This window comes from Pan troglodytes, chromosome 11, assembly GCF_028858775.2.
Source record: "Pan troglodytes isolate AG18354 chromosome 11, NHGRI_mPanTro3-v2.0_pri, whole genome shotgun sequence".
NCBI classification, from domain to species: Eukaryota; Metazoa; Chordata; class Mammalia; order Primates; family Hominidae; genus Pan; species Pan troglodytes.
Genome location: NC_072409.2, coordinates 73,672,503 through 73,699,553, shown reverse-complemented (window position 1 = coordinate 73,699,553; position 27,051 = coordinate 73,672,503). Strand labels below are relative to the sequence as shown.

The 27,051-nt window shown below is 41.5% G+C and overlaps 2 long non-coding RNA genes across 2 annotated transcripts in view; one reads left to right on the top strand and one right to left on the bottom strand.

Moving 5' to 3' along the window:
* Window positions 1-19,269, bottom strand: part of LOC129135932 (uncharacterized) — a 54,430-nt gene extending 35,161 nt beyond the window's left edge. The window contains exon 1 of the long non-coding RNA XR_008537039.2: window positions 19,187-19,269. This is a non-coding gene — a long non-coding RNA (uncharacterized LOC129135932). The remainder of the gene's footprint in view (window positions 1-19,186) is intronic.
* A 7-nt stretch (window positions 19,270-19,276) lies between these two features.
* LOC129135933 (uncharacterized) overlaps window positions 19,277-27,051 on the top strand; it is a 65,753-nt gene continuing 57,978 nt past the window's right edge. The window contains exons 1-2 of the long non-coding RNA XR_008537040.2: window positions 19,277-19,415; window positions 19,576-19,688. This is a non-coding gene — a long non-coding RNA (uncharacterized LOC129135933). The remainder of the gene's footprint in view (window positions 19,416-19,575; window positions 19,689-27,051) is intronic.

The following is a 27,051-nucleotide window of genomic DNA, read 5'->3' as shown; positions in this document are numbered from 1 at the left end:
AACAAAACTATGCATTTGTGAAAAATTGATTGTGAACAAGATGACAAGACAATTCTAAGGGGAAAGAATAGTCTTTTCAACAACTGATATCTAACAGCAAAATCATAAAATTGGACCAATTTCTCACACTGTATACACAAATTAGCACAAAATAAATCAGAGACCTTGTGTTTAATAAAATTTACAAAACTTTTAGAAGAAACATAAGATCAGATCTTTGTAACCTTTGATTAGAGAGGATGGTTTCTAAGGACAGCAAAAGCACTAGAGACAAAATAAAAAATAGGTAAATTAGATAGTAATAGATAAATTTAAAAACTTTTGTGCTTTAAAAGACACTGTCAAGAAAAGTGAAAAGACAAAACACTGAAGGGATGAAAATATTGTTAAATCATACATCCGATAACGAACTTGTACCCATAATACATAAAGAATACTTACAACTCAGTAATAAAAAACATAACCAATTTTTAAAATAGGAAATGTTATCACAATAGACATTTTGGTAAAGGAAATATGCAAATGGATAGTAAGCACACGAAAAGATGTCCAATATCATTAGTCATTAAAGAAATGCAAATCAGTGCCACAATGAGATTCTACTTTACACCCACAAGAATGGCTATAATAAAAAAGACAGGCCACGAAGTGTTGGTGATGATGTGGATAAATTGAAACCCTCATATATTCCTGGTAAAAATGTAAAATTGTGCGGCTACTAGGCTGGGTGCGGTGGCTCACGCCTGTAATTCTAGCACTTTGGGAGGCCGAGGCGGGCAGATCACGAGGTCAGGAGATCGAGATCATCCTGGCTAACACGGTGAAACCCCGTGTCTACTAAAAATACAAAAAATTAGCCGGGCGCGGTGGCGTGCGCCTGTAGTCCCAGCTACTCCGGAGGCTGAGGCAGGAGAATGGCGTGAACCCGGGAGGCAGAGCTTGCAGTAAGCCGAGATCGCGCCACTGCACTCCAACCTGGGCGAAAGAGCGAGACTCCGTCTAAAAAAAAAAAAATTGTGCAGCTACTTTGGAAAACAGTTTCTTCAAAAAGTTAAGCATAAGGTTACCATACAAGCCAGCAATTCCACTCTTAGGTATATACTCAAGAGAACAGAAAACATATATTTACACACAAAAAAATGGGTAATTTTCATAGCAGCACTTTGCATAATAGCACAGAAGTGGAAACAACCCGTATGTCCATCGGTTCGTAAATTGCATAAACAAATGTGGTGTATCCATTCCATGAAAATGAATGAAGTATTGGTACGTGCTACACCATGGATGAACTTTGAAAACATTATGCTAAGTAAAAGAAGCCAAAAGCAAAAGGCCATCTATTGCATGATTTGATTTATATAAAATGTCCAGAATAGGCAAATCGATAGAGACAGAAAGTAGATTAGTGATTTCCACGGGTAGGGAGAATGAAGAATGACTGCTAATAGGTACAGAGTTTCTTTTTTGGGTGATAAAATTTTTCTTTGAATTATGTAGTTGCGATGGTCGCATGACTCTGTGAACAAAGACCAACGAATTTTATGCATTATTTATGGTATGTTAATTATAGCTCAACAAAGCTGTTAGCAAAAATTATATTTGTTGTGGTTCACTATGTTATTTTTTAACATATTTTATGAGGAGTACGAGTTGAGTAGCTTTATTATAACCAAGAACCTTTCCATTTCTATTTGTCAGCAAGTTTTGTCAGTACTTAATTCTATCAAAATGAAAAATAGATAATGCTGAACCCAGTTTCATTTTAGCAATAAGTAATATTTGTCCATAAAGATTAAATAATTTGATTTATACCATTGATATTTACTTCTAATAAATTTTTAACTTTTGTTCAATAGTTACTTAAGCTATTATGAAATAACTATTAATATTTTCTTATGAAATATTAATATTAATATTTTAATAGATTCTACAAAAACTATTAAAAACAAAAATTTTAATTTTTTTACACAAAATAATTTTGTGCATCATTATTAGTGCTTCTGTAAAAATGACAAAAGGCCAGAGTATAAAATTGCTGCCTAGGAGATACTGATATAAAGATAGAAGTAGCTGGCATATCTGGAACAGAAAGTCGGTGTAATATGATGGCTAAGAGCTCAGGCTCTCCAGCCAGATGGCCTCGGCTCTGGTCTCAGCTTTCCTGCTCTTCTTAGGTGTAACTTTAGGTAACTCATTTGATCTCTTGAATTCTTGGCATCCTCATCTTTAAAATTATGTTTAACTACAGCACTTATCTCAGAGCTGTTATGGAATTTAAAAATAAGTTAGAATTTGCAAATCCCTTAGCAGAGTCTTGGACATGTAGTAACTACTTGAGAAATGCTAGGAGTTAAGGCCCATAATCTGGCACCTCCAGGTCATTCTAGACTCATCGTAACCATTTCACTCTTTGAGGACATCCTGTTCTACTGAAGTAATAGCATCATGGTGGCAATGCATAACAAAATTGGATTTGGAAGTTTCAGAAGATATAACAAGAACCAGAATTTGCTTCTAAAAAACATCTATTTTTCTTCTACATTTATTTATAAACAAAACATCTCGTTGCCTATAACGTGCATACACATCCAAAATAGTAAGACATCAGAAAATAGAATACATCAAAATTCCTTTCAGGAGGAAACTGTGTTTGTAAGAAAGAAATGTTTTTTTCTAAGTTGTTCAAAGTAGGGAGTATATTGCAAATGTATTGTCAAGTTACAAATGCAAGGTCTCCTGATTTCTTTCTCTGCGTGACTTTCTTTTTTCTGGTCCTCTGTCCTGTGCTATTTACCTTTTGATAAATGTTCGATGTGGAAGTTGATTCTCAGAACCCTTGGCACAATAGCCTTGGTTACCCACATCCATTTCAAGAGCTCCTAACAGTTTGGAAACACTGGATCTTGCTTTGGGTGCAGTTGAGTCTTCAACCCCTGTGGTGAGACCTATTTCTATGTAGATTAGAAAGAAACAATGATAGCACAGTGATTGCAAAGATGAAGAAACAGGATTTGAATTCATTTAATTTCACCATTCAGTGTGACTCAATCACAATTTAAAAATTTTTTAATTTAAAATTTAAAATGTTTGCCAACTATGAAGTGTAATATTTTTGTTTTATAAGTGCAAATTTTATTTCATACATATTTTCTGAATATGATAACATTTTAAAATTGCAATGTATTCTTTTTAATTGTTAATTATTTGTCTTCAAACAAAAGAACAAATAAGAAAACAAAATCTCACATTAGTAATTGCCTAAATTAGGTCGGGCGCAGTGGCTCATGCCTGTAATCCCAGCACTTTTGGAGGCCGAGGTGGGAGCATGGCTTGAGCTCAGGAGTTTGAGATCAGCCTGCGCATCATAGCAAGAGTCCATCTCATTTAAAAAAATTTAAAAAGTAATTGCCTAAACTATACTTCCGCAGACATTTTAGTTTTATTTAAACCTAGTTATTGGACTGTCATTTACGTAAATATTAATATATCAGATTGTAACCAAAGGATCAAAGTTCAGCCATTTAGGTGGATATAAAAATTAATAAAAAATAGTTGTAGGCATTTCCTTTTATTTTAGAAACTTATATGATTATATATAAGATTATACATAGTTTAATAGAACATTTTCACTGCTTTATTTTTCTGAGCATTATTTGTGTATACATATAATCCATAATTATGTATGATGTTGTCAATTACACTTATTATAAAGACATAATTATCATCATACTCATGGCCATTATTGAAAATAATTTTGTTGTATAGAGAAGGGAGGTGTTAAAAAATGACTCCTCCGGGTGTCACATATATTAGATATTCCACAGGACACAGTCTTGATATCAGCATGGTTCCTGAGAAGATTGGAAAGCTTGGAGTAGGGTCAAACAGTGACTCAGCGACTGATAGAATTGGCATAGAGTCAGAGTGGGGGAGTCAAGTTTGATTTTTAAATGCCTAGTTTGGGTGAGTGGGAAAAGACAATGTCATTAGCCAGGCTCAGTTCCAATAGAGCCAGTGTTTTTTATTTATAATTATTTTTTAAAAAATTTTAATTAAAAAAATACTGTTTTGGTGCAAAGATAATGAGTTAGATTTGGATCTAGTGAGCCTGAAGTACCTGTGGGATGTTTAGTTGGTCTAGAAACTCAGGTGTGAAGTTAGGGCTGGATTCTGGATTATATGCATTTGAATTATAGGTGCTACTAAAAAAACACTGGCTGGATAGCATCAGTTGCAGGGAAAATGTTTTAGGGCATAACGAAGAGAGATATTCAAGGATACCTTAAGGAAAAGAGATTTTAAAAGTGAGAGAGATGGTCCTTTTATCTTTTTCTGTTTCCTCTCTTTTTGCCACACTCTACACAGACGCAAAGCAACAGCTATTTTATCTTTAAAATAGAGAATCAAGATGGAAATCAAGAAAATACAGAGGGATTTCTTTGCACTAAGACTCAGTTTCCAGAAGCAGAAGAGACTCAGTTTCAGAAAGCATTATGACTCGTTTTTAGGGAGTCAAGAAACTTCTCTTTCTTACGTTTAGGTTCATAGTCAAAGAAAGGCTGGATCCCTAAAGAGAATAAGTCAAAAGTTGAGAACAACAGTAAAGGCTGGATCCCTAAAGGGAGTAAGTCAAAAGTTAAGAACAACAGTAAAGGCTGGATCCCTAAAGGGAGTAAGTCAAAAGTTAAGAACAACAGTAACATAAAAAGGCTGTCCTGAGCTTTTGCTATCGTGCATATCCTTACAGGGCTCATCTGGAAGGCCCATTTGAGTATAACAGGGATGCTTTCTGGAGATCAGGTTGTTCCAGGTCAGCTGGCACCGGATTCCTGCTGCAGGGCTCCTCCTCTTAGCAACAGGCACATCTTTTAGCCTGCAGAGATGGTCCAGAGTTGCAGAGACTCAAAGCACAAATGTCCTGAGAGACAGTTACCTGGCAATCAGTGTCACTGTGTGAAAATGAGTGAAAAGTACAAACAAAACAGATCAGAAGCTGGGCTACTGATCTCTCTCTCTTTCTCTCTCTCTCTCTCCATATATATATATATATTCCCCATTGGGTGTAAAACATGTAACAGTGAATAAGCAGATAAAAATCCTAGCTATCATGGAGCTTAAATTCTAGTGGGAGGATACAGACAGTAACTAAATAAGAAATTCCTAAGAAAAGCATTACATAAAAAATACACAAGAAAAGTATCAGATAGTGATAAACGCAAAAGAGAAATAATAAGTGAGGATGGGGAAAAGAAGTGCTGGGGCATGTGACTGGGGAGGCCTCACTTTTTCAGTGAGGTAGAGACCATGATTCTAAGTAAAATAACTCAGAAACAGAAAATCAATTAGTGTATGTTCTCATTTGTAAATGGGAGCTAAACAATGGGTACACATGGACATAAAGTTTTAAACAATAGACACTGGGGATTCCAAAATGGGGGATGCCAGAAGTCAGGGGTGAGGGTTGAAAAATAACTTTGGGGGTGCAGGAGTTAACTGTGTGGGCATGTGGAGGATTGGCATCCAGGGTTGAGGGGGAGCATGATGGAATGCCTGAAGAACAGAAAGGGGCCATTGTGGACCGAACGCACAGGACAGCCCTCCTGGGCACAGAGTATGGAACAGCAGGAGGGAGCCCTAACAGAGGCAGAATGGACATCGGTGGTACTGGGGAAGCTGCAATAGCCAGATAGGCCTTCTGTCCACAGAGTAAGGGTCAATTAGGTAGTGGATTATGTGGGTAGGGGGGCAGAGAAGCCTTGTGCCCTCCAGTTTTCAGATCTATCCACTGGGACGCTGCTGCAGACCTTACCTGCTCTGGCCTTTAAATTGAGCTGCAGAGGAGAGGGGGAGTGGGGGTGGCAGAGCTATCTGAGGGAGAGGAGGAAGGCCCAAGCTAGGGCAATAGTGGGGCAGGGACATTCCAGTGATTCCTATTCCAGTGGCCGCCATGCTGCTGAGCATGTGGTCAGGATTGTTGGTAGAAGGCTAACCTGGGTCTCAGAGATTCAGTCAACTATGGGGCCTATGAAAGATATTCTATAAAGGTGTCCCTGCCTTGAACAAGGAGCTTGGTAAACATATTCTTTGGTGGAGGAAGTGATTTTAAGCAGAAGGAATTATAGGGAAAGTTTTGGAAAAGGGAATGTACCAAAGGAGGGAATTTAGGGGGATAGAGAGCATAGTCAAATTTAGCTTCTGTGTCTTCCAGTGTGAGTTGGTTCCCATGAGTTGGAGAAGTGATATAGAAGACCATAGAATAGAAAACATAGCCAAGGCCATCTTCAAATATTTTTCCCTATTGGCACTTTTTCGGAGGGTTCAATCAGCCCTGAAACTTCCTTCCTCTTCCATGGGATAGTTTCTCCGGACTGTGCTAAGTCTTCCTGAAGTGGAATGTTCTTTGCCTTTCTGTTTTTCTCTCTTTCTATGTATGTGTGTACAGATACACACACACACACACACACACACACACAAAAGGCCAGACATTTCTATAACTTATTCTCTAAAATTCACTTCATTTGGGTCTTTCATTACAAAAAAAGGCTCTGCCTTCTTTCCAATTAAAACAATTGATGATGAAAAGAATCCAGATCCATGGCAGTAGGCTTGATAAAGAATTGGTAAAGAAAGTTACAAAGAGCAAAATAAAAACCGCCCATAATCTTACTCCCAAGGAATAACCAATGCTAACTTTGGATTTTAATTTTTCAGAATTGGAATAATGCTAAGTCCTTCAATGTGGGGCAGAAGGACTAAGCAGAGGGTCTCTCAGAGTGTTCTGCTTTATAGTTTTTCACAATGAAAATACACCTATCTGTCTTGATCCCAGGCTTTCTGCTGCTACCAAATGCCTACCTCTAACCTCCCCTATGGCAGGAGAGGCTCTCATTTTAGGAAGACCCTATTTACTCTGGCACATGACTTCTCCATTCTACTATTTTATGTATCCTAGTTGGCTGCCAGCATCCAATTCTTCTGACACACAGCCTCAGAATCTTGTCCCTGGGACCCAGCTGTTGGCCATCCCATGGGCCTCTTGGTGTGGCCCATTGCTTTAGTTCCAACCGCAACAAAAGTCAGTTTCTCTTTTCAACTGCTGATTTTTGGCTTCTCTAAACAGCATGCCCATCATGTCTTGGGCCCCTAGCCCACAGGTCCTGCCAAAGGATTAAGTTTCCAAAAGTTTGGCTTGTTGTGTGCAGATCAAATTTAAGTTGGGTGCAAACTGCTCCCTTCATGGGAGTCCACATGGACTGCTCTACTCCTCCACCAGCAGCAGATCATCTAAATCCTTTTGCAGACATGCTAATTCTAGCTTGAAGGAAAGAGTCTACGTTCCTCCAGGGGGAGCTCCATAAATAGCTCCAAGGACAAGAGAAAGGCATGTGCCCTATCTTCTTCTTAGACATTACTTTCTATTTAAGTAGGACTGGCTCCCTTTGATCTCTGCCTCTTTGCTTGCATACAGGTTTCCTTTACAGACATGCTTCATTCCACTGTGCTCTGCTTTACTGTGCTTTGCAGATATTGTTGTTTTTTACTTTGAAGGCACACCCTGCGTCAATAAGTCTGTCAGCGCCATTTTTCCAATAGCATGTGCTCACTTGGTGTCTTTGTGTCACATTTTGGTAATTCTCACAATATTTCAAATTTTCTCATTAGTATTGTATCTGTTATGGTTGTCTGTGATCGATGATCTTCGATGTTCCATTGTAGTTGTTTTGGGGAACCACGAACCAAACCCCCAGAAGACAGTGAACTTAATTAGTAAATGTTGTATGTGTCTTGACTGCCTCACTGACCAGCTGCCAGCTGTTCCCCCATCTTTCTCCTTTGCCCCAGGCCTCCCTATTCCCTGAGATACAGCAATATTGAAATTAGGCCAAGTAATTACCCTACAATGGCCTCTCTAAGTGTTCAAGTGTAAGGAAGAGTTACACATCTCTCACTTTAAAACAAAAGCTAGAAATGATTAGGCCTAGTGGTGAAGACATGTTGAAAACTGAGATAGGCCAATAGCTAGGCCTCTTGCACCAGTTAGCCAAGTTGTGAATGCAAAGAAAAAGTTCTTAAAGAAAATTGCAAGTGCTACTCCAGTGAACATACTAATGATAAGAAAGCAAAACAGCCTTACTGCTGAGATGGAAAAAGTTTTAGTGTTTTGGATAGAAGGCCAAACCAGCCACAACATTCCCTTAAGCCAAAACCTGATCCAGAGCAAGGACCTAGATCTTCAAGTCTATGAAGGCTGAGAGGGGCGCAGAAGCTGAAGAAGAAAAGTTGAAAACTAACAATGGTTTGATTCATGAAGTTGAAGAAGCCGCCTCCATAACATAAATGTGCAAGGTGAAGCAGCAAGTGTTATTGATCTCTAGCTAAGGTCATTGATGAAGGTGGCTACACTAAACAACCAATTTTCAATGTAGACAAAACAGTCATCTATTGGAAGAAGATACCATCTAGAACTTTCACAGGTAGAGAGGAGAAATCAATACCTGATTTCAAACCTTCAGAGGACAGGTTAACTCTCTTGTTAGGGGCTAATGCAGCTGGTGACCTTAAGTTGAATCCAATGTCTGTTTACCATTTAGAAAATCCTTAGAGCCCTTAAGAATTATGCTAAATTTGCTCTGCCTGTGCTTTATAAATGGAACAACAAAGCCTGGATGAGAGCACATCTGTTTTCATCATGTCTTACTGAATATTTTAAGCACACCGTTGAGACCTACTGCTCAGAAAAGAAGATTTCTTTAAAAAATATTACTGTTAATTGACAATGCACTTGGTCGCCCAAGAGCTCTGACGGAGATGTACAAGGAGATCAGTGTTGTTTTCTTGCCTGCTAACATCACATCCATTCTGTAGCCCATTGATTAAGGAGTAATTTTGAATTCCAAGTCTTATTATTTAATAAATAAACTTTGGAAGGGTATAGTTTCCATGGATAGTGATTCCACTGATGGATCTGGATAAATGGAAAACCTTCTGGAAAGGATTTACCATTCTAGATGCCATTGAGAATATTTATGTTCATCAATAGCAAAGTCATGGAATCAACCTAAGTGTCCGTCAATGTTTGATTGGATAAAGAAAATGTGGTATATAGAAACCATGGAATACTATAGAGCTTTCTAAAAGAATGAACTTATGCCCTTTGCAGCAACATGGACGGAGCTGGAGGCCATTATCCTAGGTGAAATAACTCAGAAACAGAAAATCAAATACTGTGTCTTCTCACTTACAAGTGGGAGCTAAACAATGGGTACACATGCACATAAATTTGGAAACAACAAACACTAGGGATTCCAAAATGGGGGAGGGTGGAAGAGGGGTTGGTAAGAGTTGATTTCATGGGTTATACCTATTGAGTAGAATGTTCAATATTTGGGTGATTTGTTCACTTGAAGCCCAAACTTCACCATTATGCAATATATCCATGTAACAAACCTACACATGTACCCCTGAATCTAAAATAAAAATAATAACAAAAGTGAACATTGTGATGCATGAAAGGAGATCAAATTGTCAACATTAACATAAATTTGGAAGACGTGGATTCCAATCATCCTGAATGACTTTGGGTTCAAGACTTCAGCGGGGACAAGCACTGCAGATGCGTTAGAAATAGCGAGGAAACGAAGATGGCCGAATAGGAACAGCTCCGGTCTACAGCTCCCAGCGTGAGCGACGCAGAAGACGGGTGATTTCTGCATTTCCATCTGAGGTACCGGGTTCATCTCACTAGGGAGTGCCAGACAGTGGGCGCAGGTCAGTGGGTGCGCGCACCGTGCGTGAGCCGAAGCAGGGTGAGGCATTGCCTCACTTGGGAAGCGCAAGGGGTCAGGGAGTTCCCTTTCCGAGTCAAAGAAAGGGGTGACGGACGCACCTGGAAAATCGGGTCGCTCCCACCCGAATACTGCGCTTTTCCGACCAGCTTAAAAAACAGCGCACCATGAGATTATATCCGGCACCTGGTTCGGAGGGTCCTATGCCCACGGAGTCTCGCTGATCGCTAGCACAGCAGCCTGAGATCAAACTGCAAGGCGGCAGCGAGGCTGGGGGAGGGGCGCCCGCCATTGCCCAGGCTTGCTTAGGTAAACAAAGCAGCCCGGAAGCTCGAACTGGGTGGAGCCCACCACAGCTCAAGGAGGCCTGCCTGCCTCTGTAGGCTCCACCTCTGGGGGCAGGGCACAGACAAACAAAAAGACAGCAGTAACCTCTGCAGACTTAAATGTCCCTGTCTGACAGCTTTGAAGAGAGCAGTGGTTCTCCCAGCACACAGCTGGAGATCTGAGAACGGGCAGACTGCCTCCTCAAGTGGGTCCCTGACCCCTGAGCAGCCTAACTGGGAGGCACCCTCCAGCAGGGGCACAGTGACACCTCACAGGGCAGGGTATTCCAACAGACCTGCAGCTGAGGGTCCTGTCTGTTAGAAGGAAAACTAACAAACAGAAAGGACATCCACACCAAAAACCCATCTGTACATCACCATCATCAAAGACCAAAAGTAGATAAAACCACAAAGATGGGGAAAAAACAGAACAGAAAAACTGGAAACTCTAAAAAGCAGAGCGCCTCTCCTCCTCCAAAGGAACGCAGTTCCTCACCAGCAACGGAACAAAGCTGGATGGAGAATGACTTTGACGAGCTGAGAGAAGAAGGCTTCAGATGATCAAATTACTCTGAGCTATGGGAGGACATTCAGACCAAAGGCAAAGAACTTGACAACTTTGAAAAAAATCTAGAAGAATGTATAACTAGAATAACCAATACAGAGAAGTGCTTAAAGGAGCTGATGGAGTTGAAAACCCAGGCTCGAGAACTATGTGAAGAATGCAGAAGCCTCAGGAGCCAATGCGATCAACTGGAAGAAAGGGTATCAGCAATGGAAGATGAAATGAATGAAATGAAGCGAGAAGGGAAGTTTAGAGAAAAAAGAATAAAAAGAAATTAGCAAAGCCTCCAAGAAATATGGGACTATGTGAAAAGACCAAATTTACATCTGATTGGTGTACCTGAAAGTGATGGGGAGAAAGGAACCAAGTTGGAAAACACTCTGCAGGATATTATCCAGGAGAACTTCCCCAATCTAGCAAGGCAGGCCAATGTTCAGATTCAGGAAATACAGAGAACGCCACAAAGATACTCCTCGAGAAGAGCAACTCCAAGACACATAATTGTCAGATTCACCAAAGTAGAAATGAAGGAAAAAATGTTAAGGGCAGCCAGAGAGAAAGGTCGGATTACCCTCAAAGGGAAGCCCATCAGACTAACAGCGGATGTCTCAGCAGAAACCCTACAAGCCAGAAGAGAGTGGGGGCCAATATTCAACATTCTTAAAGACAAGAATTTTCAATCCAGAATTTCATATCCAGCCAAACTAAGCTTCATAAGTGAAGGAGAAATAAAATACTTTACAGACAAGCAAATGCTGACCGATTTTGTCACCACCAGGCCTGCCCTAAAAGAGCTGCTGAAGGAAGCTCTAAACATGGAAAGGAACAACCAGTACCAGCCACTGCAAAATCATGCCAAAATGTAAAGACCATCGAGACTAGGAAGAAACTGCATCAACTAACGAGCAAAATCACCAGCTAACATCATAATGACAGGATCAGATTCACACATAACAATATTAACTTTAAATGGAAATGGACTAAATGCTCCAATTAAAAGACACAGACTGGCAAATTGGATAAAGAGTCAAGACCCATCAGTGTGCTGTATTCAGGAAACCCATCTCACGTGCAGAGACACACATAGGCTCAAAATAAAAGGATGGAGGAAGATCTACCAAGCCAATGGAAAACAAAAAAAGGCAGGGGTTGCAATCCTAGTCTCTGATAAAACAGACTTTAAACCAACAAAGATCAGAAGAGACAAAGAAGGCCATTACATAATGGTAAAGGGATGAATTCAACAACAAGAGCTAACTATCCTAAATATATATGCACCCAACACAGGAGCACCCAGATTTATAAAGCAAGTCCTGAGTGACCTACAAAGAGACTTAGACTCCCACACATTAATAATGGGAGACTTTAACACCCCACTGTCAACATTAGACAGATCAACGAGACAGAAAGTCAATAAGGATACCCAGGAATTGAACTCAGCTCTGCACCAAGCAGACCTAATAGACATCTACAGAACTCTCCACCCCAAATCAACAGAATATACATTTTTTTCAGCACCACACCACACCTATTCCAAAATTGACCACATACTTGGAAGTAAAGCTCTCCTCAGCAAATGTAAAAGAACAGAAATTATAACAAACTATCTCTCAGACCACACTGCAATCAAACTAGAACTCAGGATTAAGAATCTCACGCAAAACTGCTCAACTACATGGAAACTGAACAACCTGCTCTTGAATGACTACTGGGTACATAACGAAATGAAGGCAGAAATAAAGATGTTCTTTGAAACCAACAAGAACAAAGACACAACATACCAGAATCTCTGGGACGCATTCAAAGCAGTGTGTAGAGGGAAATTTATAGCACTAAATGCCCACAAGAGAAAGCAGGAAAGATCCAAAATTGACACCCTAACATCACCATTAAAAGAACTAGAAAAGCAAGAGCAAACACATTCAAAAGCTAGCAGAAGGCAAGAAATAACTAAAATCAGAGCAGAACTGAAGGAAATAGAGACATAAAAAACCCTTCAAAAAATTAATGAATCCAGGAGCTGGTTTTTTGAAAGGATCAACAAAATTGATAGACCGCTAGCAAGACTAATAAAGAAAAAAAGAGAGAAGAATCAAATAGACACAATAAAAAATGATAAAGGGGATATCACCACCGATCCCACAGAAATACAAACTACCATCAGAGAATACTACAAACACCTCTACGCAAATAAGCTAGAAAATCTAGCAGAAATGGATAAATTCCTTGACACATACACTCTCCCAAGACTAAACCAGGAAGAAGTTGAATCTCTGAATAGACCAATAACAGGAGCTGAAATTGTGGCAATAATCAATAGTTTACCAACCAAAAAGAGTCCAGGACCAGATGGATTCACAGCCGAATTCTACCAGAGGTACAAGGAGGAACTGGTACCATTCCTTCTGAAACTATTCCAATCAATAGAAAAAGAAGGAATCCTCCCTAACTCATTTTATGAGGCTAGCATCATTCTGATACCAAAGCCGGGCAGAGACACAAGCAAAAAAGAGAATTTTAGACCAATATCCTTGATGAACATTGATGCAAAAATCCTCAATAAAATACTGGCAAAACGAATCCAGCAGCACACCAAAAAGCTTATCCACCATGATCAAGTGGGCTTCATCCCTGGGATGCAAGGCTGGTTCAATATACGCAAATCAATAAATGTACCAGCATATAAACAGAGCCAAAGACAAAAACCACATGATTATCTCAATAGATGCAGAAAAAGCCTTTGACAAAATTCAACAACGCTTCATGCTAAAAACTCTCAATAAATTAGGTATTGATGGGACGTATTTCAAAGTAATAAGAGCTATCTATGACAAACCCACAGCCAATATCATACTGAATGGGCAAAAACTGGAAGCATTCCCTTTGAAAACTGGCACAAGACAGTGATGCCCTCTCTCACCACTCCTATTCAACATAGTGTTGGAAGTTCTGGCCAGGGCAATTAGGCAGGAAAAGGAAATAAAGGGTATTCAATTAGGAAAAGAGGAAGTCAAATTGTCCCTGTTTGCAGACGACATGATTGTATATCTAGAAAACCCCATTGTCTCAGCCCAAAATCTCCTTAAGCTGATAAGCAACTTCAGCAAAGTCTCAGGACACAAAATCAATGTACAAAAATCACAAGCATTCTTATACACCAACAACAGACAAACAGAGAGCCAAATCATGAGTGAACTCCCATTCACAATTGCTTCAAAGAGAATAAAATACCTAGGAATCCAACTTACAAGGGATGTGAAGGACCTCTTCAAGGAGAACTACAAACCACTGCTCAAGGAAATAAAAGAGGATACAAACAAATGGAAGAACATTCCATGCTCATGGGTAGGAAGAGTCAATATCATGAAAATGGCCATACTGCCCAAGGTAATTTACAGATTCAATGCCATCCCCATCAAGCTACCAATGCCTTTCTTCACAGAATTGGAAACAACTATTTTAAAGTTCATATGGAACCAAAAAAGAGCCCGCATCGCCAAGTCAATCCTAAGCCAAAAGAACAAAGCTGGAGGCATCACACTACCTGACTTCAAACTATACTACAAGGCTACAGTAACCAAAACAGCATGGTACTGGTACCAAAACAGAGATATAGATCAATGGAACAGAACAGAGCCCTCAGAAATAACGCCACATATCTACAACTATCTGATCTTTGACAAACCTGAGAAAAACAAGCAATGGGGAAAGGATTCCCTATTTAATAAATGGTGCTGGGAAAACTGGCTAGCCATATGTAGAAAGCTGAAACTGGATCCCTTCCTTACACCTTATACAAAAATCAATTCAAGATGGATTAAAGACTTAAACGTTAGACCTAAAACCATAAAAACCCTAGAAGAAAACCTAGGCATTACCATTCAGGACATAGGCATGGGCAAGGACTTCATGTCTAAAATACCAAAAGCAATGGCAAGAAAAGCCGAAATTGACAAATGGGATCTAATTAAACTAAAGAGCTTCTGCACAGCAAAAGAAACTACCATCAGAGTGAACAGGCAACCTACAAAGTGGGAGAAAATTTTCGCAACCTACTCATCTGACAAAGGGCTAATATCCAGAATCTACAATGAACTCAAAGAGATTTACAAGAAAAAAACAAACAACCCCATCAAAAAATGGGCGAAGGACATGAACAGATACTTCTCAAAAGAAGACATTTATGCAGCCAAAAAACACATGAAAAAATGCTCATCATCACTGGCCATCAGAGAAATGCAAATCAAAACCACAATGAGATACCATCTCACACCAGTTAGAATGGCAATCATTAAAAAGTCAGGAAACAACAGGTGCTGGAGAGGATGTGGAGAAATAGGAACACTTTGACACTGTTGGTGGGACTGTAAACTAGTTCAACCCTTGTGGAAGACAGTGTGGCGATTCCTCAGGGATCTAGAACTAGAAATACCATTTGACCCAGCCATCCCATTACTGGGTATATACCCAAAGAACTGTAAATCATGCTGTTATAAAGACACATGCACACGTATGTTTATTGCGGCATTATTCACAATAGCAAAGACTTGGAACCAACCCAAATGCCCAACAATGATAGACTGGATTAAGAAAATGTGGCACATACACACCATGGAATACTATGCAGCCATAAAACATGATGAGTTTATGTCCTTTGCAGGGACATGGATGAAATTGGAAAGCATCATTCTCAGTAAACTATCGCAAGAACAAAAAACCAAACACCGCGTATTTTCACTCATAGGTGGGAATTGAACAATGAGATCACATGGACACAGGAAGGGGAATATCACACTCTGGGGACTGTTGTGGGGTGGGGGGAGGGGGGAGGGATAGCATTGGGAGATATACCTAATGCTAGATGATGAGTTAGTGGGTGCAGCGCACCAGCATGGCACATGTATACATATGTGACTAACCTGCACAATGTGCACATGTACCTTAAAACTTAAAGTATAATAAAAATAAATAAATAAATAAAAAAGAAAATTAACATCTCAAAATAAAATATTCAATTTTGCGACTAGAAAAAAGAAAAAAAGAAATAGCGAGGAAACTAGAATGACAAGCGGAACCTGAAGGTGCCACTGCATTGTGGCTATCTCATGATAAAACTTGAACAGATGAGGAGTTGCTTCTTATGTAGAAGCAAAGGAAATTGTTTGTTGAGATGGAATCCTGGTGAAGGTGCTGTGAACATTGTTGAAATGACAACAAACCTAATTGATCCGTCAGTGGCACGATTTGGGAGGACCGACTCCAATTTTAAAGAAGTTATACTGTGGGCAAAATGCTATCAAACAGAGAAATCTTTCATAAAAGGAAGAGTCAATAGCTGAAACAAACTTCATTGTTGTCTTATTTTAAGAAATTGCCACAGCTGCTCCAACTTCTAGCAACCACCACTCTGATAATTAGTTAGCCATCAATATTGAGGCAAGACCCTCCACCAGCAAAAAGATTATGACTCACTGAAAGCTCAGATGATCATTAGCATTTTTTAGCAAGAAATTACCTTTAAATTAAAGTATGTACTTTTTTAAAGACATAATGCTATTGCACACTTAAAAAAACTACAGTATCATGTAAATGTAACTTTTATATGCACTGGGGAACCATAACATTTGTGTGACTTGCTTTATTGTGACGGTCACTTTATTGCAATGGTCTGGAACCTGAACCCACAACATCTTTGAGATATGTCTATATTTGCAACTGAGCTTCTAGCAAAACGAGTTTCACAATTTTTCCTGACCATATATCTTTCAAAGAAGGATTATCCCCTGCCCATCATCAAAAGACAATACTGGGGACTTTCTTCTGCTCACTATTTGAGAGCAGACTACCCACTACTCTCACTCTTCATGAATTACTCAAGTGACCATGAAAACAAAATCAGTTCTTCCAGAGCCCCTGCTGGCTGCCCTGCTACTGGGCTTGGGTTCTTCACTGTACTATACTAAAGATTTGGCTCCAAATACCAGTGCTATCACTTCCTGGCTATGTGAGCTTGGAGGTGGCATTTGACTAATTCATGAATGTCAGTTTTGTTGCTTGTAAAGTGGGGATAACCGTATCCATTTGAGACAGCAATTTTGAGAATTAAATAATGTTGAGCATCTGAAACATAATGTAAGTTTGTCCTCCCTGCCAAATTAATTCTTTATCTACTCTGTTTCAAAAGGCTTCTCCCATCCCCCTCTTGAGGAAGACAGCCCAAAACTATTTTGCCACTTTGAAAAACCAGACGTGTCCAACAGCTGTCTACCATTCTACCTTACGGAGACCTCTTGGGGAGGTCATTGGTATTGCAGTTTAGTGTTTTCCAAAGTATGTTCTGTGGAATAGTTGCTCTGCAAGTCATTGTACAAAAAAGGTTTCACAGGAAATAAATGTGAGAAATGCTGTAAGTATACCTTTAACTTGAAGAGTCACAATATATATTTGCTTTCTAAAATTTCTGAAAAAAAGTCCTGCAGTAAAGAAATACATTTAATCAAGTATTTTACACACTTATTTGACCATGGGTCTCTTTCTTATGTAAAATGACATTTATTATCCCAAAGGATATACTGTGGTCTGCTCACTTGGCCCTAACCTTCTCAGCCCTTTCACTTCCTTTTAGCAATAATTCATGATTTGGAAGTTTGAATTGGAGGAAGTGCATTCTACGTGATGTAGAAAAAGCTGCTTTTATTTTATGTTGCTAAAATAGACATCATAAGCTGACAGAATGGACCCTTTGTGGTAATAAGATACCAAATTATAAACAAGACCTAAGGTGGTAGTAGGCAAGGGTTAAGTCCTACAGCCCCTACAGTTAAAGAATAAACTATTTTCTAACTGCCTCAAGGTTTTTCTTTTTCTCTATCAGCAAAACAAGCACTGGTCTCCAGATAAGCAATATTGAAACAATTGCAGCTCACTAACCACCAAACACTGACTAGCTGACCTCGTGCTCCACAAGGCATAACTACAGCTCTGACTGGACAAGAGACTGATTTCAGTAACTTTCTTCTAAGAGACCACAGACCGGTTCTGGCTGATGCATAGAGGCTGAGCGTTGATTACTTTCACGTCCCTGCTTCACCTTTTGATGTGTGTGGCCTAAATTTGACTGTATCTTAATGTTGTCTCCACCCCAAAGTGAACCTGTGTTGTATGTTACACACATGTTCATTCTGTGCATATGTATTGACTCATAAATATTCGTAAGATTCTCCTATAACCTACTGAATATGTATGTATAGCTAATTTCCTTGGGCATAAATCTCAACCTCTCCCTTTTTTCCTCTGAAGTGCCTGCTATTGGTCTCTGCCAGAAGCTAGCTTCTACCTGTCAGGATGGCCACCCTGCAAGTTGCAACTCGTTATAAGAAATAAAGTCTCCTCTCCAAATTTAAGATCTCATGATTTTAAGCTGACAATGCCTATACATGAAATAACAGAAGTCAGACCTATAAGCAGGTTATCAAAATAAGGTACAGTAAATGCATGAGGTACTAAAGACCCATAGATTATCCCACTCTATTGAGCTGAGCGTCCCGTAAACCTCTAAGAGAGGCTATGCAGATACGACAGGTCCTGATATTATAGTCATTGAAGCTATGGCGATCTCCATTAGCGCAGAAGCGAGTCCTCTCTCACCATCACGCTGCCTCCTGAAGGTGGTCAGGTGAGGCTCATAGTTACTCAGGGTGCAGCCAAAGCTAACGCTTGGCTCCATCAATCCTGAAGTCCCACCTGATTGCCCAATGAAAGATAAAGCTCGTGGGGGCTGAGAAATAATACACGTGAACTGAAGGGCAGTGTAATGTTCCCCTCAAGGTGAACATTATTGCTTTACAAGCGTGGATTCTTTGTTCTGAACCCTAATTGTAAACTAGGAATTGGGGCTGAGAGCTTTTCTTCCATTTACAGCCCTAGGCTCTGCTCTGCATCCAAGCTCCGCTTCCTAGAAGTGCTGCTTATATTATTAACCAGGCTGCAGCCGGAATTAGCTAGAAACCACTCTGCTCTGCTTTGCGGAAGGAATAGGAGCGAAGGACGAGGCTGCCCCCCAGTGGGAAACCCACAAGAAGCAGCGACGCTTCCAATCAGCTCACAACTTTCAGTATTGCAAGGAGAGGAATGGGCTCCGCATTTCCAGCTCCAAGCACTCCATTTCAGAGCCGCTGGGGAGGATATTGGGGTGCAAATTCTTTTACCATTACGGGGTAGTGGTATGGCGTTGAGAAATAAGAATAGGCGAACCTCGTATCTACCAATCTCCCGACTCTATAAACGGCCCCTGGTTAAATCCAGATTCCGGGTCCTGGCTGGGAGATTTTGATTTAGCAGGGCAGGAGTGGGAAACTAGGGAGGGTTTGGGTTTTAAATCAGCGTAATTCTGATCATCTGGCAAATTTGAATATTCTGCGCTGGGAGGCGACTTTCTGCTTCACTTTCCCAGACCCCGGGCAGGGGTCAAGCCCTTGCGAGTCAAGGGAACCCAGGAGTTGCTCTCTTACCTTTGTATTCCCGCAGCCTCCAACTGCAACTCCGGCGTCGCCCGGGCAGCCCGACCCAGCCAACCTGCCCAGGATCCGCCCACCCGCCGCGATTTCCATGGCGACCGATGGCGCCGCCTTCCGCAGCCTTAGGGCGGGGTAAGCGGGGGACCTAACTCTCCGTCCAGGCACTCAGTGCCCGACCTGCAAGTGGGGACGGAATTCTCGTCCAGGACAGTCAGGCTAAGAAGTAACTTTTATTATTATTATTATTTATTACTTTGAGTACTTCTTGCGCCCATTATTAAAAATAAACTTTAAGTGTTTCTTTTTTGTTTTTGTTTGGTTCGGTGGGGAGAATATATGTGACATGTTTTTCTAGGATTTTCTTCTTAACATTTTATCTTCAGATTCAAATGCTTTGGACAGACTCACCGACTGCCCGGCTGAGAGAATCTGTGAGGTCTACCTGCCTAGCAATTTGCCTTTGCACGGTCCTCCTGTGAGGAGTGAGGACACACAGGTATGTGGCTTCTGTAAATGTCCACGCTGGGATAGTTCCCAGACCGTCGACTTTCTGTCCCTTTCTTGACTGTCCAGTCTCACCTTTCTCTCAAACACTGCTGCTTCAGCCGAATCCAGATGTGGGAGGCCAGGTTCTCAGGTGGCCTGGTGGGAATGCAAGGGCGGTGCTCTCAGAAACATCTGGGGGCGAGCTTGCCACTCAGAAGCAGGGAAAACTGTTTCAGCTTTCTTTATGAGAGAGACACACCTGGCTGGAGGTGCTGGTTTTTCTGCTTGACAACCCTGAGGCCTGGGCATACCTCAGAGGTGCTTCAGGTAGCTTGGTCAGCGTGCTTCAGGTAGCTTGGTCAGCATGTTTCAGCTAGTCAGGTCCTACCCCCACGGTCTGTGGGCTTTTAGTTTTGGAGTGGGTATGATGGAGTCCTAGGACCCTGGATGACCTCACATTCAGGGTGCTTTCTTGGGGGCAGTTTGGCTGTTCAAGCTGACTGGAGGCCAAATGGAAATCTAGACATCTCAGAAAACTGGTTGATATGCTGGGTTAGTGAGGATGAGGGAGGGCAGTGTTGCTTTACTTTTCACAGTAACCCAAAAGAGTTACCATCTATTACTATCTCCATTTTGTAGAAGAGGAAAGGGAGGCGCAGAGAATTTCAGAAACTCCCAGGATCTGGCTTCCACGCGCACACTCGGTACTTTGAATTTAGCTTAATTTTCTTTTTCCCTAATGGAGTGTTTATTCATGCTACCTTTCACCCACTCCTATTAATCTAGCCAAATTCATTCACTCATTTATCAGTAAGCTGTTTCATTTCTGCCCCCTCCCCTGTCACTGTAGTTCCACGGGACCAGAGACAACCACATGTGTTTTATGAAGTTATGTATCTGGCATGCAATTAGGCTCCAAGGAAAGTTTGATGAATGGATAAAGAGCAAAAGACAGTGAGTGCCTCAGAGTTTTTGCATCTATTGGATAAATTAGGAGGAGAAGGAAACATAAGTAACATTTATAATTACCTTTTCTGGACCAGACACCTAAGATATTTTATCCCCCTTTATTCCTGTACCGTGAGATAGGAAAAGTTTAAGACCCACTTCCCCACCCCCCAACTCTATTTTTATGAATGAGGAAACTGAATGTATTAGTCTGTTCTCACATTGCTGATAAAGACATACCTGAGACTGGGTCATTTATAAAGAAAAAGAGGTTTAATGGACTCACAGTTCCACATGGCTGGGGAGGCCTCACAATCATGGCGGAAGGCGAAGGAGGAGCAAAGGCATGTCTTACATGGCAGCAGGCAAGAGAGTGTGTGCAAGGGAACTGGCCTTTATAAAACCATCAGATCTTGAGAAACTTATTCACTACCACGAGAATAGTATGGGGGAAACTGCCCCCATGATTCAGTTACCTCCCACTGGGTCCCTCCCATGACATGTGGGGATTATGGGAGCTATAATTCAAAATGATATTTGGGTGGGGACAAAGCCAAACCATATCATTCTGCCCCTGGCTTCTCCCAAGTCTCGTGTCCTCACATTCTGAAACCAATCATGCCTTCCCAACAGTCTCCCAAAGTCTTAATTCATTTCAGCATTAACTCAAAAGTCCAAAGTCCAAAGTCTCATCTGAGACAAGGCAAATCCCTTCCACCAATGAGCCTGTAAAATCACAAGCAAGTTCGTTAATTTCTAGATACAATGGGGGGTAAAAGCATCGGATAAATACCCCCTTTCCAAATGGGAGGAACTGGCCAAAACAAAGGGGCTATAGGCACCATGTAAGTCTGAAACCCAATAGGGCAGTCATTAAACCTTAAAGGTCCAAAATGATCTTCTTTGACTTTATGCCTCACATCCAGGTCATGCTGATGCAAGAGGTGGGCTCCCACAACCTTGGACAACTCTGCCTGTGTGGCTTTGTAGGGTACAGACCGCCTCCCAGCTGCTTTCACAGCTGGTGTTGAGTGTTTGCAGCATTTCCAGGTGCATGGTGTAAGCTGTTAGTGGATCTACCATTCTGGGGTCTGGAGAATGACTACCGTATTGGATTTCAGACTTACATGGGGCCTATAGCCACTTTGTTTTGGCCAATTTCTCCCATTTGGAAAGGGTATATTTATCCAATGCCTTTACTCCCATTGTATCTAGAAATTAACTAACTTGCTTGTGATTTTACAGGCCCTCTTCTCATAGCTCCACTAGGCAGTGCCCCAGTGGGGACTCTGTGTGGGGGCTTCAGTGGCTTCAACCCCACATTTCCCTTTCACACTGCCCTAGCAGAGGTTCTCCATGAGGGCCCTGCTCCTCCAGCAAACTTCTGCCTGGACGTTCAGGTGTTTCCATACATCCTCTGAAATACAGGCAGTGGTTTCCAAACCTCGGTTCTTGGCTTTTGTGTATCCGCAGGCTCAACACCACGTAGAAGCTGCCAAGGATTGTGGCCTGCATCCTCTGAAGCCACAGCCTGAGCTGTACCTTGGGCCCTTTTAGCCATGGCTGGAGCAGCTGGGACACAGGGCACCAAGTCCCTAGGCTACACACAGCAAGGGGGCCTGGGACCTGGCTCAGGAAACCATTTTTTCCTCCTAGGTCTCTGGGCCTGTGATGGAAGGGGCTTCCACAAAGCTGTCTGACATGCCCTGGAGACATTTTCCCCATTGTCTTGGTGATTAACATTTAGCTCCTCGTTACTTATGCAAATTTCTGCAGCCAGCTTGAATTTCTCCCCAGAAAATGGGGTTTTCTTTTCCATCACATTGTCAGGCTGCAAATTTTCTGAACTTTTATGCTCTGCTTCTTCTTGAACACTTTGTTGCTTAGAAATTTCTTCCACCAGATACCCCAAATCATCTCTCTCAAGTTCAAAGTTCCACAGATCTCTGGGGCAGGGGCAAAATGCTGCCAGTCTCTTTGCATAGCAAGAGTGACCTTTATTCTAGTTTCCAACAAGTTCCTTATCTCTCTCTGAGACCACGTTAGCCTGGACATTATTGTCTATATCACTATCAACATTTTGGTCAAAACCATTCAATAAGTCTCTAGGAAGTTCCAAAGTTTCCCATATCTTCCTGTCTTCTGAGCCCTAGAAGTCTCTAGGAAGTTCCAAACTTTCCCATATTTTCCTGTCTTCTTCTGAGCTCCTCAAACCATTCCAACCTCTGCCTGTTACCAAGTTCCAAATTTGCTTCCACATTTTCAGGTACCTTTGCAGCAGCACCCTACTCTCTGCAGTATCAATTTACTGTATTAGTCCTTTCTCACACTGCTAGTAAAGACATACCTGAGACTGGGTAATTTATAAAGAAAAAGAGGTTTAATGGACTCACAGTTTTGAAATGAGAGAGTTCCCTGATCCCCTTAGCAGGATGTGTGACAGGAGTGTGGCTTGCCCCTGACAAGGGGGAGCACACAGACAGGCAGGAGCCAGGGGAGCACTATAGGCTCCAGCCCTGTGGTAGTGTCTACTGTCTAGGGGTGGGTGTCTGTGGCCCCAGTGTTACAAAGCTCTCTTACCCTTGCCATCCACAGATGGCTTGAGTGTTAACCAGCTCAATGGACCCTCTGCCTTTTTGCAAGGGTAGAGGGCCAGTGTGATAGCTTTTAATACCCTGAGCTCTTGCCCAGCATCCCAGAAGAATCGGGTCACACATGGGCTTGAAGGATGAATGTGAAGTTTTATTGAGTGGTGGAGGTGGCTCTCATCAGGATGGATGGGGAGCTGGTAGGAGGGGATGGAGTGGGAAGATGATCTTCCCCTGGAGTTGGGCTGTCCAGTGGCCTAACTCCTCTCCAACCACCCCCAGTCCAACTCCTCTTGGTGTTCAGATGTTCCTCTTCTCTCTTTCTCTGCCACATCATTTGCTGTCTTTCTGCTTGTCTCATCTCTTCGTCTGCTGGTCTGCTCTGGAGCCTGGGGTTCAGGGTTTATATGGGTACAGGATAGGGAGCGTGGTAGTCCAAAAAGCAACTTTTTGGGTGCAAAACCAGGAATGCCTATCCTTGTTTAGGGCTGTGGGTCTTTAGGCTTGAGAGTGGGGTCTTTGCCAGGGAACCACCCTCTTCTACCCAGTGTTTCCCTGTTTACGTCTGTATCAGTTCCACATGGCTGGGGAGGCCTCACAATCATGGTGGAAGGCGAAGGAGGAACAAAGCCGTGTCTTACATGGCAGCAGGCAAGAGAATATGTGCAGGGGAACTGCGCTTTGTAAAACCATCAGATCTTTGAGACTTATTCACTATCAGGAGAACAGCATGGGAAAACCCACCACCATGATTCAGTTACCTCCCACAGGGTCTCTCCCATGACACATGGGGATTATTGGAGCTACAATTCAAGATGAGATTTGGGTGGGGACCTAGCCAAACCATATAACCAAGGTTGAGTCATTTACCTAAAGGGACATTGATAGCTCATGGTAGACCTGGGATTTAAACCCAAAATTATTTGCCTGACTCTAGAATCCACACATATTCTTTAAATATTTTTAAAAATTAATTAATATTTATTTATTTATTTTTTGAGACAGAGTCTTGCTCTGTCGCCCAGGCTGGAATGCAGTGGCATGATCTTGACTCATTCCAACCTCTGCCTCCAGGGTTTTAAGCAATTCTCACGCCTCAGTCTCTTGAGTAGCTGAGATTACAGATGCACACCAACATGCCTGGCTAATTTTTGTATTTTTAGTAGAGATGGGGTTTCCCCACGTTGGCCAGGCTGGCCTCGAACTCAGGTGATCAGCCCACCTCGGCCTCCCAGAGTGCTGGGTTACAGGTGTGAGCCACTGTGCCCGACTTAATTAATTAATATTTAAGGATGAGGTCTCACTGTGTTGCTCAGACTATAGTGCAGAGGCTTTTCACAGGTGCAGTCATGGCTCACTACAGTCTTGAACTCCTGGGCTCAAGTGATCCTCCCACCTCAGCCTCTCAAATAGCTGGGATTACAGGCATGTTCCACGGTGCCTGGCAGAATCCATGTATTTTTAATGTGCTGTACCACCTGCTGGAGCTTCCAAAATGATGAAGTAGTGGCCAAGGGGAAAGTAGAATATTTTTTTCCTGAGTGAAAAGTTAAAAATGAAAATTTGATTGTTTAGATCAAATTAGATTGATTCTTTAGCTAGTTAACAAGAGTGTGTTGAGGTTCTACCATATACTCGGCATGAGAGGAGAGATAAATATATGTAAAATAACAAAGTACTGAGGCTGGGGAGAGAGTTCTTCATTTAGAGGAGACTGTTCTGTCACCTGGGTCCTGGCTTAGAGAATCCTGAAGCTTTAGCCTTAAAGTAGGGGTGGAGAAAATGAGGAGAGTTTTATCCATCAGCTACTTCCGTTATAGACTTGTCTGAGATGGAATTGCAGGTTATTTTAAATGAGACAGATATTGTATAAGCACCAGAAATAGAACAACGGTGTCTGTTAGATTTGAGGAGGGAAAGTCTTCTTTTAGAATATGTAGTGTTATTTTGTTTTACTTTTTATTTTTATCTTTTTTTTTTTTTCAGATGAAGTCTCACTCTGTTGCCCAGGCTGGAGGGCAGTGGTACAATCTCAGCTCACTGCAACCTCCGCCTCTTGGGTTCAAGTGATTCTCCAGCTTCAGCCTCCCAAGTAGCTGGGACTACAGGCACATGCCACCATGCCCGTCTAATTTTTGGATTTTTAGTAGAGATGGGGTTTCACCATGTTGGCCAGGCTGGTCTCGAACTCCTGACCTCAAGTGATCTACCTGCCTTGGCCTCCCAAAGTGCTGAGATTACAGATGTGAGCCACTGTGCCTAGTTGTTTTCTTTCTTTTTCTTTTTTTAAACGTGTGCATTGTGCATTGTTTCCCGGTTTATCGTACTAAAAGAAGAAACTATTTTGTGTTCTAATAATATATCACTGTGCAGGTAGTTTGGCTTTTGGTAAAAGACAACCTCTGTTTCCAGTTTGTAACTGATGTATCATTCTCCTTGTTTTTCCTGCCCTTAATTTAATGTGGTTACGCTTCTGTTTTCTTTCCTTAAATTCACTTGCAGCTTTTCTCCCCACTCTCTCTCTTAATGTCACCAGTTTTGCGTGAACCATTCCCTTTGCCTCTCCCTTGACTTCTGCTCTGCCTGCTACAATCTTTGGGGTTTACAGCCCACTAAGCAGTCCCACTGGCTATGCTGGAGAAAGCAAGCATCTTTTTCATGCCTGTAGATGGTATGTACAGACTGCACCCTGCAGAGGAGCTGGGAGGCAAAGCTTATTTCTTGGAAGTTTTCAGTCACTTGCAAGGAGCAGCTATGGACACAGTGAAGCGCAGAGGTCCAAAGAGAAATTCTGTCATTCAAGAAGGAATGAAATAAAGGCTTATTAAGCAACTATCTGTTTATCTATATATACTGACACTGTCAGTTCTATACAATGCTCTTAAGTAATTGCAAACCATAATTGTAAAACTTTTTCTTTTTTCTGTTTGGCTTCAGATATTTTCTTTTCCATGGGCAGACCAGTTTATTTGTGTTTGAATTAATGGCTTATGAATTTGGGTTCTAAAAATACAACTTGAGCTATACATTGGTTATGACAATGCAGAGCCAGCTAAGTAATTAAAAGCGAGAGGTAATATATCCAAGAGTTAAGAAAAGCAAGACCTCTGAAACCAGTAGACTTGGGCTGAAATTCTGGCTTTCCCATCTACAGCTATGTGACCTTGGGCAAGTTACTTAACCTATCTGTCTTCTGTTTTCAAAGCATTAAGTGCTATGTGTTAACAGCTACTGTTATTATTGTTGTTGCTATTGTTATTACACATTTTTCATATCTCTCACTGGACCCTGATTTTATATACATATATACATACATATAAATATATGTACACACACACACACGCATACACCCACACACTAAGGGTTTATTTTTTTCAATTTAAGTACTCGTTTCTGGGTTTCTGAGGTCCTAAGTATACAGTGATACTAATTATACATGAGTACAATTTCCTGACAATGGGTCTTCATGCTGTTATTGTTTACAGTGAGAAAGAGCGCTGGGCTTCCAAAAGCCACGGGTTCCTTTATAAGTTGGCCACTTACTTCTTGTGGGCATAGCTGTGGTCCTACTCTCTGGATCTGAGTGTCCATCTCTAATAAGTGACAGGCACAAGTGGCCTAGACAATAGCCAAGTCATCTTTACTCCACTGTGGCCCTAATGACACCCTTATATGCATCATGATAAAAAATAAGGTTAGTGCAAGGCAATGTGCAATGTAATGAGAAAAGGGTAAAAAGCTGAAACCATATGGTCTTCAGACTAGTTTCCACAGTCCCAGTATCTCACTCCTTGATGAGCTAGTCCAGTCTGCTGAGATTATTGATTGGGGCCAGCC